This window comes from Polypterus senegalus, chromosome 4 (assembly GCF_016835505.1).
Source record: "Polypterus senegalus isolate Bchr_013 chromosome 4, ASM1683550v1, whole genome shotgun sequence".
Lineage (NCBI taxonomy): Eukaryota > Metazoa > Chordata > Cladistia > Polypteriformes > Polypteridae > Polypterus > Polypterus senegalus.
The window spans coordinates 5,307,400-5,323,639 of NC_053157.1; the positions used below are offsets into that span (position 1 = coordinate 5,307,400).

The following is a 16,240-nucleotide window of genomic DNA, read 5'->3' on the forward strand; positions in this document are numbered from 1 at the left end:
ACTTCTGAAGCATGCTAAAAGTGAGGTCACTCGTCTGGGGTGGGATTGTCCTCCACTCTGGGGTGGACGATGGAAGAGAGGAGGTTGCTTTACCTCTGGTGCTGAGCCCACCACACACTCCTGTATGGCACATGAGTGACAATACAGGCACACCTAGTTGTAACTTTATTGTATTTATCCTCCATTCTGTATGGTGTGGGCGTGTGTGTATTTCTATTGTGTGTGTCTACAGTATGTGTGTATATACTGTACATGCACATTTACCTGCCTTTCTGTAGAGTGTGTGTGTGTGTTTGTAGATGGTGACTGTACATTAGCCCAGGTGCATGCATTAGTGTACTTTATCAAGGACTGCCATCTCACCCAGGGTGGGTACACTCCATGAACCCCATGCTGCCAGTGTTGGCTCCAGCTTCTTGAGATGTATTAGCAGCTGCATGCTGGGACTGGAGGAGACAGTTTGAATGGCTCGATTGGATCCTCCTAAATTCAGTGAAACCTAACCAGCTACTTGGTGAAGTTGTTACTAACGTGAAGAGTCCATTATTCCTTCATTCCAAACCTTATTTTTTGCTCCCCCTCTTCATCTTCCTCTCTCCATGCGCTTATTTTGATGTTCGTACCTTTCATTTTGTAAAATGAGCTTTGTCCAAAAAAAAAAAAAGAAAAGGAACCCGTCTCTCACGCCTTATCTCATTTGGTCAGCTTTGGCCTCTGACTTTATCCATAACTACTGGGGGGGTGCAGGCGGGGGGTTTACTGAACATTTGGGTTGGCATTTCAGCTTTCATCCATCTCAGTTTTGTAATCCTCTGTAGCTCCAAATCTACCAGCGACTCTTCAGCAAATGGCCAATTGTCTACTGAAGCCGGTGCGCTCATGTGACCAGAGATGCCATGTCATTGGAATGTGTTGAATTCTAAAGATGTGGCTTTGTCGGGTACATCTGACCTTGGCGGGCAGACAGGCTGGTTGGGGGAAGTGGAGGGTTTTGTGGAGATCATCCATTTTGATGACCTTCTCAGGCTTGCACTTTGTTTCAGGGAATTGTACTGGTGAGTGAGGAGCGCTAAGAAAAGAAAAAAAAAAATGAAAAATGGCTCTGAGAGATTTAAGTGAGCGTCCCTCGTCTCTGGCCGCCCACCTCAGTCTCAGCAGTGAGAAACAAGGGGCCTGTGTGTATGTACAGACTGTGTGTGTCAGTGAGTGTGTGTGTGTGTGTGTGGTGGATTCAGAAAGTATTCAGACCCCTCCACTTTCAGGACACTTTTATTGTGTGGTGATTTAATTTTAAATGGACACATTTGCCATTTTTGCCCATCAATCTGCACTCGATATCCCATAATAACATATATTTTCAGGGAAGTCTGCAAAATTATGAAATTTTAATTCTTGATTTTTAATAAAAGTATTCAGACCCTCAATTCAGTACTTGCAGAAGCCCCTTTAGGAGCAATTCCAGCAGCAAGTCTTCTTGGTGAGTCTCTATAAGCTTTGCACACCTGGATTTTGTACAGTTTATCCCATTTATGGCTGTAGTGGGCTTTGTGTTAATAGTAATGGGGGTGTCTGGTGGGGGGGATAGTTCACGTAGTAATGGTGGGGTGGTAATATACCAGGTTTCTGTTTTTAGCAGTGGGGGTTTGGGGGGAGGGGGTGCATTGTTGGGTTTGTAACAGGACTCGGGGACTGTGATGGGCTCCATGTTTATTATAATGAGGGATAGGGTGGGCTTTGTGTTAACAGTAATAGGGGTTGCGTTGCCCTTAATATTCACAGTAATGGGGGGCTGTAACAGACTTCATGTTTGTTGTCATTTAGTCAGTCAATATCCTAACATAGGGTCACGGGGGTCTGTTGGAGCTAATCCCAGCCAACACACACTAGGAACACACACACACAGGGCACACTCACACCCACACACCAAGCACACACTAGGAACAATTTAGGATCGCCAATGTCTTTGGACTGTGGGAGGAAACTGGAGCACCCGACGGAAACGCACGCAGACACGGGGAGAACGTGCAAACTCCACGCAGGGAAGCCCCGGGAAGCGAACCCAGGTCTCCTAACTGCGAGGCAGCAGCGCTACCACTGCGCCACCGTGCCACCCTCATGTTTGTTGTAATGTGGGGGGTTATAAGGAGCTTTGTGTTATTGTTAATGGGGCCTGTAGTTGGCTTTGTGTTTATGGTGAGGGGTCTACTGCTTATAATAATGGAGGCCGTGGTGCACATGTTCAGAGTAATGGGGGCTATAATGGGCTACATGTTTATTGCAGTGGGGCTGTGGTGGGCTTTGTGTTTATAGTAATGAGAGTGTGTGGTGGGTCTTGTGCTGAGATTAATGGAGGAGTTGTAATGCACGTCATGTTCATAGTGATGGGGGGCAACTAATGAGCTTAGTGTTTGTAGTGTAGGGGTTTTGGGGGCTGCAGTGGTGGGTTTGTGATGGGCTTTGTGCTCAGAATAATGAAGAGGTTGTAAGGCATTTCATGATGGGGGACTGTGATGGGCTCCAAGTTTATTATAATTGGGGCTCCAGTGGGCTTTGTGTTAATAGTAGTGGGGGTTTCTTAAGGGGTCTAGTGTTCATAATAATGGAGGGGCAGTGGTACACTTTGGGTTTATTGTAAAGAGGGGTTGTAATGAGCTTTGTGTTTCTAGTAATGGAGATTGAGGGGCTGTAATGGTGGGTTTGCATTGGGCGTTGTGCTCAGAATAATGGAGGGGTTCCAGTGTGCCGCTTGATCATAGTGATGAGGGGGCTATAATGGGCTTCATGTTTGTTGTAATGGGGGTTTCTAAGGGGTCTAGTGCTCAGAATAATGGAGGGTGCAGCACACTTCATGCTTATAATGTGGGTTGTGGGAGTTGTAATGGGAGCTGTGGTGGGCTTTGTGATATTGAGGGGTTTTAGTGCAGTAAACGTTTGTGTTCATAGTAATGGGGGGCTGTGGTGGGCTGTGTGTTTATATTAATTGGTGTGTGTGGTGGGTCTGAGCTGAAATGCACTTCATGATCATAGTGATGGGGGGTTTAATGAGCTTTGTGGTTATATTTTGGGGGCTGCAGTGGTGGGTTTGCAATGGGCGTTGTGCTCATAATATTGGAGGTGTTGCAATGCACATCATGTAATGGGGGGGCTGTAATGGCTTTTAGTTAATAGTAATGGGGGATTCTAAAGGGCCTAATGCTAATAATAATGGAGGGGCTCTCCTGTAATTCGTATTTATTATAAGGGGCGCTGTAGTGGGCTTTGTGGTATTGAGGGGTTTTAGTGCAGTATATTTTTGTGTTGATAGTAATGGGGGGCTGTAATGGGCTCCATGTTTATTATTATTGGGGCTGTAATGGGGGTTTCTAAATTCTAATGGGCTTCGTGTTTGCAGTAGTGTTGGATTGGTGCTAAGATTTTGACTTTGGTATCGATACGTGCTTTCGGTACGCTTATCCCCAAATCCCCCCGTCTTAACTCCAGCCTTCCCTGGTGGTCCGGGCCATCGTGCCGCACTACGCACCACTTCCCACTTGAAAAGCCCCAGTCACATCAGGGTTGTGTCCCCCGTGAATGTCCTGACTGTGAGATGTTTACCTTTGTTTTTTTTTGAAGTCAACAAAATGGCCGTCTTTCCACAATTGCAACAATGAGTGTCATGGGGGGCTTTATAAGAAGGGTGCCATTCACTTCCAGTCCTGAAGATCCCAAAATGTTGGCACCGTACCCTTTAAAAATGTGGCTTTTCTGGTACTTTTTCAGTTCCTACCACTAATACCGCGCCATGCTGTTTTATCGTAGTGGCGGGAGTCACAATGCACTTAATGTTTGTTATGGATGGGGAGCTGTTATGGACTCTGTGTTCTCAGAACTGGAGGTTTACTGTATGTGGGGCTCTTTGCTTCTGATGATGGAGAAGTCGTGGTGTCCTTAATGCTTATAGTAATGGGGGGCTGCAGTGGTCTTTGACTTTAAAGTAATGAGGCCTGAGGGGCTTTGTGCTAATAATAATGGCGGGGCTGTGATGGGCTTCGTGTTTATTGTTATGGAGCTTGTAATGGCTTTTGTGTTCATTGTAATGGGATGGGGGGGGCGTGTAGTGGGCTTTATGCTTCTTACAGTGGAGACCGTAATGCACTTCATGGTTACAGTAATGGGGGGCCGTAATGGGCCTTAAGCTCATGATAATGGAGGTTGGATTGCCCTTCATATTCATAGTAGTGGGCTGTTGTGAAAGGCTCAGTGTTTATGGGGGGCTGTAGTGGGCTTTATATTTATAGTAATGGGGGCTGTAGTGGGCTTTATGATTATGGGGGCTGTAGTGGGCTTTATATTTATAGTAATGGGGGCTGTAGTGGGCTTTATGATTATGGGGGCTGTAGTGGGCTTTGTGTGTATAGTAATGGGGGCTGTAGTGGGCTTTGTGTTTATGGGAGGCTGTAATGGGCTTTATATTTATAGTAATGGGGGCTGTAGTGGGCTTTATATTTATAGTAATGGGGCTGTAGTGGGCTTTATGATTATGGGGGCTGTAGTGGGCTTTATATTTATAGTAATGGGGCTGTAGTGGGCTTTATGATTATGGGGGCTGTAATGGGCTTTATATTTATAGTAATGGGGGCTGTAGTGGGCTTTATATTTATAGTAATGGGGGCTGTAGTGGGCTTTATGATTATGGGGGCTGTAGTGGGCTTTATATTTATAGTAATGGGGACTGTAGTGGGCTTTGTGTTTATGGGAGGCTGTAATGGGCTTTGTCTTTATAGGAGTGGGAATTCTAAGGGGCCTTGCGCTTAGAATAATGGAGGGGCTGTGATGCTGTGATGCACTTTGTGGTAATTGGGGACTGTAGTGGGCTTCATGTTTATTACAATGGGGGTTTTGGGGGCTGCAATGGTGGGTTTGTAACAGACTTTGTGCACATACCAGTATTAATGTGATGCATTTCATGTTTTTTTACAATGGGGGGCTGCAGAGAGCTTTCTGTTTATTGCATGGGGTTTGGGGGCTGCAGTGGTGGGTGGGTGTGTAACGGATTTTGTGCCCACACTAAAGGATGGGCTGTGATGCACTTTATGTTTATTATAATGGGAGCTATGGGTCTGTAACGGACTTTGTACACATAACGTGATGCATGTCATGTTTCTTGTAATGGGGGGGCGCTGTGGGGGTGCCTTTGTACTCCTTGTAAAGATGGAGGGCTTGTGTTTTGGGTGGTCTTAGCCTTTGTCCGTCCCCTTAACCAGCTCATCTCCGGCCAACCTGCTGCCCCCAAGACTTGAACACAAGCTGCGCATTCCCAGGCCGGGGCAGAAGGCACAGGATGCTCTCCAACCTGACGGCCTCTGCAACAAAACAGGATGTGTCCCGGGCCCCGGGGGGCGCCGTTTCTAAAAAGGTACACAAGCTGGGGTTTTTTTTGTTTTTTTTGTTTTTTTTTTTGCTATTTTTATTCTGCTGTCCAAAGGAAATGCCGACAGAGAGAGGTGGAACTGTGGGACGCAGCAGAAAAGAGCGCCTGCCTGTGTGGGTGCCAGTCTGCCAGTGTGGCATGTTGGGAGAATTCCTCAAGTTGCACCCGCGTCCCTGTGGCCAGTAAAGTGCCGGTGTGCCGCCTGCTCCGTGGGGGTTTTTGTTTAGCAGTGATGACCCACCACAGCCGCATCTGTGTTTCTAACATGAGAGCGCAGGCAGACTGAGTGAGTCGGTGGGGATTTATATAGCGCCTTTCTACAGTATGAAGGTCACCCTCCATAGAGCACATGACACGGATGTAAGCCCTAACATCCTACAGTGATGGCGGCTCAGACCTCAGGTGTGATTCACTCAGCTTCAAATGTATTAGAGCGGCCAGGACTGACCAGTTTGTTTTATATAGCGCCTTTCTACAATGGTCACACCCCCAAAACAAAAAACCACATCACACGTATGTAAGCCCTAGCATCCAAAAGGTGATCGGTTGAGACCTGTGGTGTGATTCATTCAGCTTCAAGTAAACTGGGGGGGCCAGGACTGACCAACTCATTTTATATAGCGCCTTTCTATAAAGGACACCCACCCCATTAAAGAACATGACACGTATGTAAGCCCTAACATCCTACAGTAATGGCGGCTCAGAACTATTGTTTTGAGTTATTCAGCTTCAAATGTATTGGGGGGCCAGGACTGACCAGCTCGTTTTATATATAGCGCCTTTCTATAATAGTCATGTTTGCACATCTGCAGGACAGTCCAAGCGGTCATCAGTGGGATATTCGTACTGAACTCTCTCTCTCTCTCTCTCTCATTCCCTGTGGACTTCTCAATCTGCGGCCATCATCTGACCGTTTTTCCTGTGACGTTACCCAACAACTTTAAGTCACCTTTTTTTTTTTCTTGGTCTTCCTCTTCTTTCGCTTCAGAGATCTGAGCGGCCCCCCTTGCTTATCGCTTGCTTGGCGATTGGTTGTTCATCCATCCGGAATAAGCGTAGCGTGTTGAACGCTATAAGTTTTTTATGTTGTTTGTCTGAAATGACTTCACAGGTTTTATATAGCGCCTTTTTATAATGAGAACCACACCCCAAAACACGGTGCTTTGCACATCTACAGTTCAATCCCGTATTCCATCAGAGAGATATCCGTACGGAACACTCTGAGTTTTTCTATGTTTGCCTCATATTAGTGGGACTGATTCTGTGCTGTTGGTTTGTTAGTTGGGACCCTGCGCTGCCACACCCACCACATGACATACCACCTCAGGATCTCAAATTGGGACCCGAGGGCGGCTGTGCAACGGGTGACACCTCAGTGTGTGTGTGTGTGGTTTTTTTTTATAACAGTGGCTGGAGTACCAGTTCTGCCATCAATCCCCAGATTTTGTGTGCCAAATGTGAATTCCATTCACACTCACACTCAATTCAGGTTATATAGCGCCTTTATGGGTAAACAGTACCCTAAGGTACTTGGCACATCTGTAGTGCAATCCCATATTTCAATAGTGGGATATCAGCACTGAACGCTATACGTTTTTGTATATTTGGCAGAAATGAGCGCCATTCACACTGTTAACATGCGGGTTGTATATAGCGCCTTTCATTAGTGAACACTCCCTCAGTATAGCTGTGTCTGTATTTTACCATATTGGGACATTGGCATTGGACACCATACAAATTGTTACCATTTATTAATTCATATTTATTTATTATAAAATCTATTTATTATTTTATATTATGATTGTTTTTATTATTATTAATATTTATTTGTTTGCCTGAAATGGACGCCACTCACACCGTTAACATGCGGGTTTTTATAGCGCCTTTCTTTAGTGAACTCCACCTCAGTACAGCTGTGCCTATACTTCCGCACTGGGACATTGGTATTGGATGCCATACAAACTATTATTATATTTATTAATTTATATTTTTATTATAAAATATATTTCTTAATTTTATATTGTGATTGTTTTTATTATTAATAATATTATTTGTTTGCCTGAAATGGACGCCACTCACACTGTTAACATGCGGGTTGTATATAGCGCCTTTCATTAGTGAACACTCCCTCAGTATAGCTGTGCCCATATTTCCACACTGGGACATTGGTATTGGATGCCATACAAACTATTATTATTATTTATTTATTTATTTATTTTTACTTATTATAAAATATATTATTTTATATTATGATTTGTTTTTTTATTATTAATATTAATTGTTTGCCTGAAATGGACGCCACTCACACCGTTAACATACAGGTTTTATATAGCGCCTTTCTTTAGTGAACACCACTTCAGTATAGCTGTGCCCATATTTCCGTACTGGGACATTGGTATTGGATGCCTTATAAATTATGATTATTATTTATTATTTTATATTTATAATAAGATATTTAGTATTTTGTATTATTATTTTTATTTGTTTGCCTGAAATGAATGCTACTCACACAGTTAACAGTCACACTTCATGTAGCGCCTTTCTATAAAGAATGCCAGCCCAATTCATAGTTGGCATATCCATACTCCACCCCATAAGTGTTTGAATGTCATCTACAGCCTTTCCTAGGAGGCGGTCTCTCATTTATGTTGAAGGCCCCGCCCCCTTGTTGCTTTCTGCCTTTGGCTCCGCCTCAACCCAAATCCCCCTGTTGAGTGACATGAGCAGTAGGAATGCCACAGGGTTTTGTTGAAGGCAGCAGAAAAGGATGGCGTTTGGGGGGTGGTGTTTGGGGTTGGGCCGTGTGTCACATGGAGTGAAGGTCGCCTTGTTGCCTCCTGCTGACGGATTTTCTCCAATGCCACATGTCCAGCTGGGAGGAAACGGCTTCGGAAATGGACGCTTCTGTTCTGTGAAACAAGTAGACGTGACCCCCACACACACCGCCTAGCCCCCCCAACACGGTTCTAAATTTAGTTTTGGTCACGGTACCTTACTGCCCTTTGAGGCTTACTGGGGGGGGGGGCCCGGTGCTCACCCAGACCCCCTCCTGACCGGATGATTTTTGTTTTATATAGCTCCTTTTATACGGCATAGTGTTTTGCAATAAAGTGAAAGCGCAGGGCTTCTGGTGGCAGGGTGGGCGGGGGCCTTTGTTCGTGTTCGCTTTGGAGGGGACGGTTTCTGTTATTTTCAGTCCATTGTGTCTACTTCCTGCGGGTCAGGGGTTGCTGGAGCAGGGTGGCGTTAGGCGAGATGGTAAGCTGAGAGGAAAGTCAGGCAGAGAAAAGAAGCGGAGTGCGGGGTAAAACACGGCCACGAGCACAAGACCCCCGAGACAACACTCCAAAACAAGGTAAGGCAAAAGAGACCCCCACCCAAGAGATGAAAACGTCTGAGGGGTTTGGCTTTTTTTTTTGGTCACTTGTTTTCGTGGGATGACTGGGTGGGGACAGTTAGCAATGCAAAACAAACAAAAACCTCCCATTGTCTTTGGGCTGCTTTTTCAAATGAAATTAAAAACAAGGGGAAGTGTGGTGGTCCCACCCGCAAAAACCACATGGAAACCCACCGAAAAGCTAGCAGCTCCTGACTAGAAACTGTAATCCAGGGTGTCCGACGTCTTGAGGAGCCTCATTATTGATGATGTCAGTGGGGGGGATCACCGGTTATAATAGAAAGTGTGGTGGCATGGATGGGGGGCTAGGGGACCATGGTAGTCATGGCAGCCTCCCTTTCCCCACATTAACGGTGAGCTCAACAACTCCACTGAAGCCGTGTTCTCACTTTGTGGTGTGTGTGTGTGTGTGTGTGTGTGTGTGTGTGTGTGTGTGTGTGCATACACAGACTCATGAGCTGCAGTCCCACGCGAGTATCGGGCAGCATGACGAGTGTACCAGGAGTGCCCTTAGGCCTCTTTTAATCACTTGGTAAGAAGCCGGGTGGGACTCACACACACACACACACACGCCTGTTTGCACCTCTGCACAAGCGGGGACTGACTGACTCACATGTTATCAGGATTCCAAAACAAACCAAAGCTTGGCACGTGGAAGCAGAGAGGCAGGGTGGTGCCATCCATAACGGCCTTCTGGAAAGCTCACTTAGAGCAGGTGATTTTCAAAACGAAATCCTTAACGCCCGTTTACTTACTTAGGTCACAATCTGGGACGTCTCCAAATCCACTTTCATCTGACGCCAATCCGCACGCCCCTACACACATTAGACGCAGTTCAGTGTGTTAACCTTTAGGGGGCGCGCTGCGGAACAGACTTGAGCTGCAAACAGCCGTGAATGGAGTCAAATGTTATTGGACACAGCAGCAGTACCAGAACATTAAAAAGTACAAATTGCAAGTGATTGGGCTTTGTGAAAAAGTAAATGCACCCTCACAGAAACAGTTTTGCAAGTATCTGAACAGGCAGACTGAGCCTACAGATAAAGTTGAGAAACGTGAATAACAACACAAGAAACATTTACTCTTTCAATCGATTAATTATTAAAAATAACAATGGGGGTTAACTCCATCCATCAGCCCATGCGTCAGCCCTGTGAAGCAGGTGTTTGCCCCCTTTCGCAGAATTGACTTCTTCGTAGGCGTTTTGCAGATCTGCCCGCTAGTCTCTGACTCCTCGGTGGGGTGTTCTTGCTTGTTCTGCCCATTTCAAACCAGGGCTTTGGCAATGCCGGCGGTCCGGAAACCCCTCCACTTCTTCGTTGGCCAATTTCCTTGGTGTGTTTCAGGTCATCATCATCATCAGGTTGACCAGTCAGTCCATTTCTGGTCCAACTTCAACATTCAGACAGGTGGCGTCACATTCTCCTCAAGTACACTCTGATATGAGGCGGAATTCCTGCTGATTCTACGACTGCAGAAAAAGTGAGACATCAGTGGGGTTTGTACACTGGGAGGGCAACTGCCGAGAAATGGTAGGCGTGACCTGCTGTTGGTCATCATCTCTCAAATATCTATATCTGTATGCACCCACTGGCCACTTTATTAGGTACACCTTGCTAGTACCCGAAACTATCTATTATATAGTGCCTTTCTATCTATCTATCTATTAATTATATAGTGCATTTCATATCTATCTATCTATTAATTATATATTTCCTATCTATCTATTATTTAGTGCCTTTCACATTTATCTATCTGTCTATATATATATATATTATGTGAATGTCCCCTTTGGATTAATAAAGTATCTATCTATCTATAGTATAGTGCCTTTCATTTCCATCTATCTATCTATTATATAGTGCCTTTCATTTCTATCTATCATATAGTGCCTTTCATTTCTATCTGTCTATCATATAGCGCCTTTCACATCTACACTTACCAGCCACTTTGTTTGGTGCCCCTTTTGCCTTCAGAACTGCTGTAATTCTTTGTGGCATTGACTCAGCAAGGTGCAGATTTGTCGGCTGCCCATCCATGATGTGAATCTCCCGTTCCAGCACATCCCAATGGTGCTTTACTGGATTGAGATCTGCCGACTGTGGAGGCCATTTGAGTCCAGTGAATTCCTTGTCACGTTCAAGACACCAGTTTGAGATGATCTGAGCTTTGTGACATGGCGTGTTATCCTGCTAGAAGATGGGGACACTGTGGTCATAAAAGGGTGGATGGACATGGTCAGCAATGACACTCAGGTCGGCTGTGGCCTTTAATTGATGCTCGGTTGGTACTAAGAGACCCAAAGTGTGCCCAGAAGATCTCAGCATAACCATTACAGTATCAGCAGCAGCAGCCTGACCCGTTGATCCATGGCAGGATGGATCCCTTCTTTCATGTGGCTGACCCCACCATCTGAATGTCGCAGCAGAAATTGAGACTCCTCAGACCAGGCCACGTTTTTCCAATCTTCTCTTGTCCAGTTTTGCTGAGCTTGTGTGAATCGTAGCCTCAGTTGCCTGTTCGTAGCTGATAGGAGTGGCACCCAGTGTGGTGGTCTGCTGCTGTAGCCCACCCGCTTCAAGGTTTGACGTGTTGTGTGTTCAGAGTTGCTCTTCTTCATACCTCAGTTGTCACGAGTGCTTATCTGAGTTCCTGTTGCTTTTCTATCAGCTCAGACCAGTCTGGCCCATTGAACTGCCCCTGGAGTCTGTCTGTCTGGTTTCCATTTTTTGGACCACTCTCTGTAAACCGGGTGGAGTGGTGGCTCTGAGACTACAGGGATCTGCACTGGCGATCAGAAGGCTGCTGGTTCAAATCCTGTAAACACCAGAAGTGACTCCACTCCATTGGGCATTTGACCTGCAGTTGCTCAATCTTGGGTGTAACGATAACCGGCATGTAGGCCTGCCAACCTGCAGGGAAAACTTGGTGGTTGGTGGCAGAATTGGCAGTCCAGCCAGCACCTCACAGTGTTCTATTCCATCTGTCCCAGTGTGGTGCTGAGGTGTCACCCATTGCATGGCTGCACTCGGGGTCCTACTGTGGGATTCTGAGGTGGTCTGTCTTGTGGTGGGTGTATCAGCGCAGGCTCCTAAGCCCCCTCTCTCTTCTCACTGTAACCCTAAAGGTGGTTGTGTGTGTGTGAGAATCCCAGTAGATCAGCAGTTTGTGAAACACTCGGAGCAGCCCGGCTGGCACCACCAGCCATGCCACATTCATAGTAACTTCAGTCCCCTTTCCTCCCCATTCTGACGCTCGGTTTGAACTTCAGCGGGTGGTCTTGACGATCTTTACAGGCTGAAATGCACGGAGCTGCTGCCATGTGATTGGCTGATCAGATGAGCAGTCGAACAGGTGTATCTAATAAAGTGGCCGGGAGTGAATGTTTTGTAAGAAGTGGCTGGGCAGGCAGAGAACTTGGAGATGCCAAGAATTCCAGTTTTGTATAGTGCCTTTCTACAATGAAGAGCACCCCACAGTATTTTGAGCAGCGACAGTACGAGCCCGTATTTCATCTTTACTGAACGTTGTAAGTTTCTGTGCATTTGCCTGAAATATAAATGGCGCTCACACCGTCAACGTTCAGGTTTTGTATAGCGCCCTTCCTTAATGAACATTCTCTTGGCACAATTGCCATAGGGGGGGATAGCGGTTTTGAATGCCATTTGATTTTGTTTCTTTGCCAGAAATGCAGTCCACTCACAGTGCCAACATTCAGTTTTATATAGCGCCTTTCTACACCTTTAGTACAACTGCAAAAGAGAGGCTGGGGTTACCACCCTGGTATCCCTATTTTAATAGCTAACTGAAAAGACGGCCAAGAAAACGGCTCAAACACAAAGTCATAAATCGTCCACATGCTGGTAGCATTTAGGAGGAGGAGGAGCTCTGCCCTCTGGTGTAGTCGTTTGGACATCTGCTGCCACCTTCCGGGCACAAGGTGGCTTTATATTGTAGGGACTGGAAGGGGTGGAGTTCTGTGGCCAGTGGGTGGAGCCTCTCGGGCAGTGGGAGTAGCTTCTTTGGTGGTGGCCTGGGTCAGACATCCCTCTTAGGAAGGAGGAAAGAAAAAAAATATGTTTATCGGTGCCCCCTCTCGTTCCGGGGTGGTATTGCATACTTCGTCAAAGCCAAGATGGTGGCCCCCAGACACTCGTGTGTGACAATAAAAACATATACATATATGTAGAGAGGATTCATGAAGTATTCAGAGCAGTTTATTGTGTCTGAGATTTAATTTTAAATGGATAAGTTTGCCATTTTTGCCCGTCAGTCTACACTCAATTACCACCTTATGAGAAGGTGACAAAGTGACACCTGCAGCTCAGAAACACAGCTGTGAGTGCGCAGAGGCCGTGGATTCTCTCGGGTACCCAGACAGACACGTCCGCCGACTGCACGTTGTGTTCTTGAGCAGCCAGTGACTCTTCCTGCCTGTCACTCTGGTCCAGCTATCTGATAGCAGCTTAGAAAATGACAGGCCGATGTGACAACGGAGGGGAAAACAGGAAATTTTCACCCAGCGTGTGTGTGAAGAGCAGATGATCAGCGGTGATAAGAGTCACTGAAGTGGAAACTTCCACTGTGACGGCTTGTTGATTTATTTATTTATTCTTCTTTTTATTATTGGAATTGTGCTGCTGGAAGAGGACGAGTAAATGACTGAACAAAAAGATTGGGAACGACTGAGGGGTAGAGTGTGGACCGTGACGGGATGGCATTCTGCCAGGAGGGGCCACCTTCCATAGTGGCGTCTTTGTTGTGTTTTATTATATATGCATTCTCCTATTCACTTTGTCCCATTCTGGGCTGTGGTGACGAGTGCAAGGCAGGGAAGAGCCCTGGACGGGGGTGGCAGTCCATTATAGGACCCACTCGCACGCGGGCCAATTTAGAATTTACACTTTAGGACTGTGGGATGGCAGACTGGAAAATCTGGAGAACAACCCACAAGGATACAGGGAGAAGGTGCAAACTCCACACGGATGTGAATAACAATGGCAACATCCATTATCCAACCCGCTATATCCCAACTACAGGGTCATGGGGGTCTGCCTGGAGCCAATCCCAGCCAACACAGGGCACAAGGCAGGAAACAAACCCCGGGCAGGGCGCCAGGCCACCGCAACAATGACAACTTTCTCACACCCAATTAATTCAATTCCTGGGCCATGGGAGGAAAAACCAACACAGACACACGTAGAACATGCAAACTCCACACAGATAGCAATGGCCACAACGATACTAATAGTAAGAGGAAATAATATTACAATAGTATGGAATTCTCCGACCCGGTTAATCCAATTCTAGGTCACTGGTGGGGCCTTTCAAACCCTGCAGCCCACCTCGGACTCCTCACTGAGTCCATTTAGAATCGCACACTAACCTGTCAGGCGCATCTTCGGGATCTGAGATGGAAACTAGGGAACCCAGAAGAAGCGAGTAAGGAAATGTCGGCATAGCATAACATTCAGGAGCAGCTTTACATTTTTTAGAACTGCGAGACTCATTCATGGGTAATGATTCAGTTCAAGAATTGAATGAATGTGGTTGGTTTGCTAGAATTGATTCAATTCGAGAATCAAATCAATGAGAGGCGTGAGACTCATTATCGGGTAGTGATTCAGTTCACAAATCAGATGGATGGGAGTTGTGAGACTCGTTCTCGGGTAATGTTTTCATTGAAGACTCAAATGAATGTGACTGGCCTGCTGATAGTGACTCAATTTGAGAATCAAATGGCTGATTCTCTTGGGTGATGAGTCATTCTTGGGTACTGATAAAGTTCTCAAATCGAAAGAATGAGAATCAGGAGACTTGTTTTTGGGTAGTGATTCAGTTTCAGAATCAAATGAACGAGAGTTGCCAGATCCATTTGTGGATAATGATTCAATTCACAAATCTGATGAATGGAAATTGTTAGCCTCTTTCTCAATTAATGATTTAATTCAGGAATTGAATGAATGTAGCTGGTTTGCAGGTAATGTTTCAATAGGATAATCAAATCAATGAGAATCATAACGCTTATTCTTGGGTAGTGATTCAGCTCGCAAATCAAATGAAATGATTTGTGAGACTTGTTCTTGGGTAATGATTCAGTTAAAGAATCAAATTAATGTCAGTGGTTTGCTGGAAATTATTCCCTTTGAGAATCAAATCAACAAGAATCGTGAGACTCCTTGTCAGGTCGTGATTCGGTTCACAAATGAGATGAATGGGGAATGTGTGTTCGATCTCGGGTAATGATTTCATTGAAGAATCAAATGAACAAGAGTTTTTGAACCCATTTGTGGATAATGATTCAGTTCACACATTTGATGAATGAAAACTGTTAACCTCTTTCTCAGTTAATGATTATGTTCAGGAATTGAATGAATGTGACTGGTTTGCAGGTAATCATTCAATATGAGAATCAAATGAATGAGCATCAAAACACTCATCCTTGGGTAGTGATTCAGCTCGCAAATTAGATTAATGACATTTGTAAAGCATGTTCTTGGGTAATGATTCAGTTCAAGAATCAAATGAACAAGAATCGTAAGACTCGTTGTCGGGTGGTGATTCAGTTCACAAATCAGATGAATGAGAATTGTGAGACTTGTTCTCGGGTAATGATTTCATTCAAGAATCAAATGAATGTGATTGGCCTGCTGGTAATGACTCAATTTGAGAATCAAATGAATGATTCTCTTGGGTGATGAGTCATTCTTGGGTCATGATTCAGTTCGTAAATCAGACGAATGAGAATCGTGAGACTCGTTTTGATAGTGATTCAGTTTGCAAATGTACGAGAATCGTCAAACTCGTTGGGTAGTGATTCTGTTCACAAATCAGATGAATGTCAATTGTGAGACTCGTTCTCTGGTAATTATTCAATCCAAGAATCAAATGAATGTTACTGGTTTGCAGGTAATGATTCAGTACGACAATCAAATGAACGAGAATCATAACGCTTATTCTTGGGTAATGATTCAGCTTGCAAATCAGACGAATGACAATTGTGAGGCTTGTTTTTGGGTAATGATTCAGTTCAAGAATCAAATTAATGTGACTGGTTTGCTGGAAATATTCAATTTGAGAATCAAATCAACAAGAATTGTGAGACTCATTGTTGGGTAGTGATTCAGTTCACAAATCAGATGGATGGGAGTTGTGAGACTCGTTCTCGGGTAATGTTTTCATTCAAGAATCAAATGAATGTGACTGGCCGGCTGGTAATGATTCCGTTCGAGAATCAAATGAATGAGAATTGTAAGACTCATTGTCGGGTAGTGATTTAATTCAAGGATCAAATTACTGTCACTGCTTGGCCGGTAATGTTTCAATTTGAGAATCAAATGAACGATTCTCGTCGATAATGAGTCATTTTTGGGTGGTAATAAAGTTCGCAAATATGACGAATGGGAATCATGAGACTCGTTTTGGTAGTGATT

General features: G+C 45.1%; 1 protein-coding gene across 6 annotated transcripts in view; it reads left to right on the forward strand.

Annotated features, from left to right (window-relative positions):
• Nucleotides 1–16,240, forward strand: part of gab1 (GRB2-associated binding protein 1) — a 162,671-nt gene that overhangs the window by 85,996 nt on the left and 60,435 nt on the right. Inside the window, exon 1 of one of the 6 annotated variants that reach the window (XM_039750196.1) lies at nucleotides 8,677–8,765. The exons of the other annotated variants lie outside the window; for them this stretch is intronic. The gene's annotated coding sequence lies outside the window, so the exon portion shown is untranslated. Of the gene's footprint in view, nucleotides 1–8,676; nucleotides 8,766–16,240 lie in introns of those variants that run through there. 6 annotated transcript variants of the gene reach the window in all.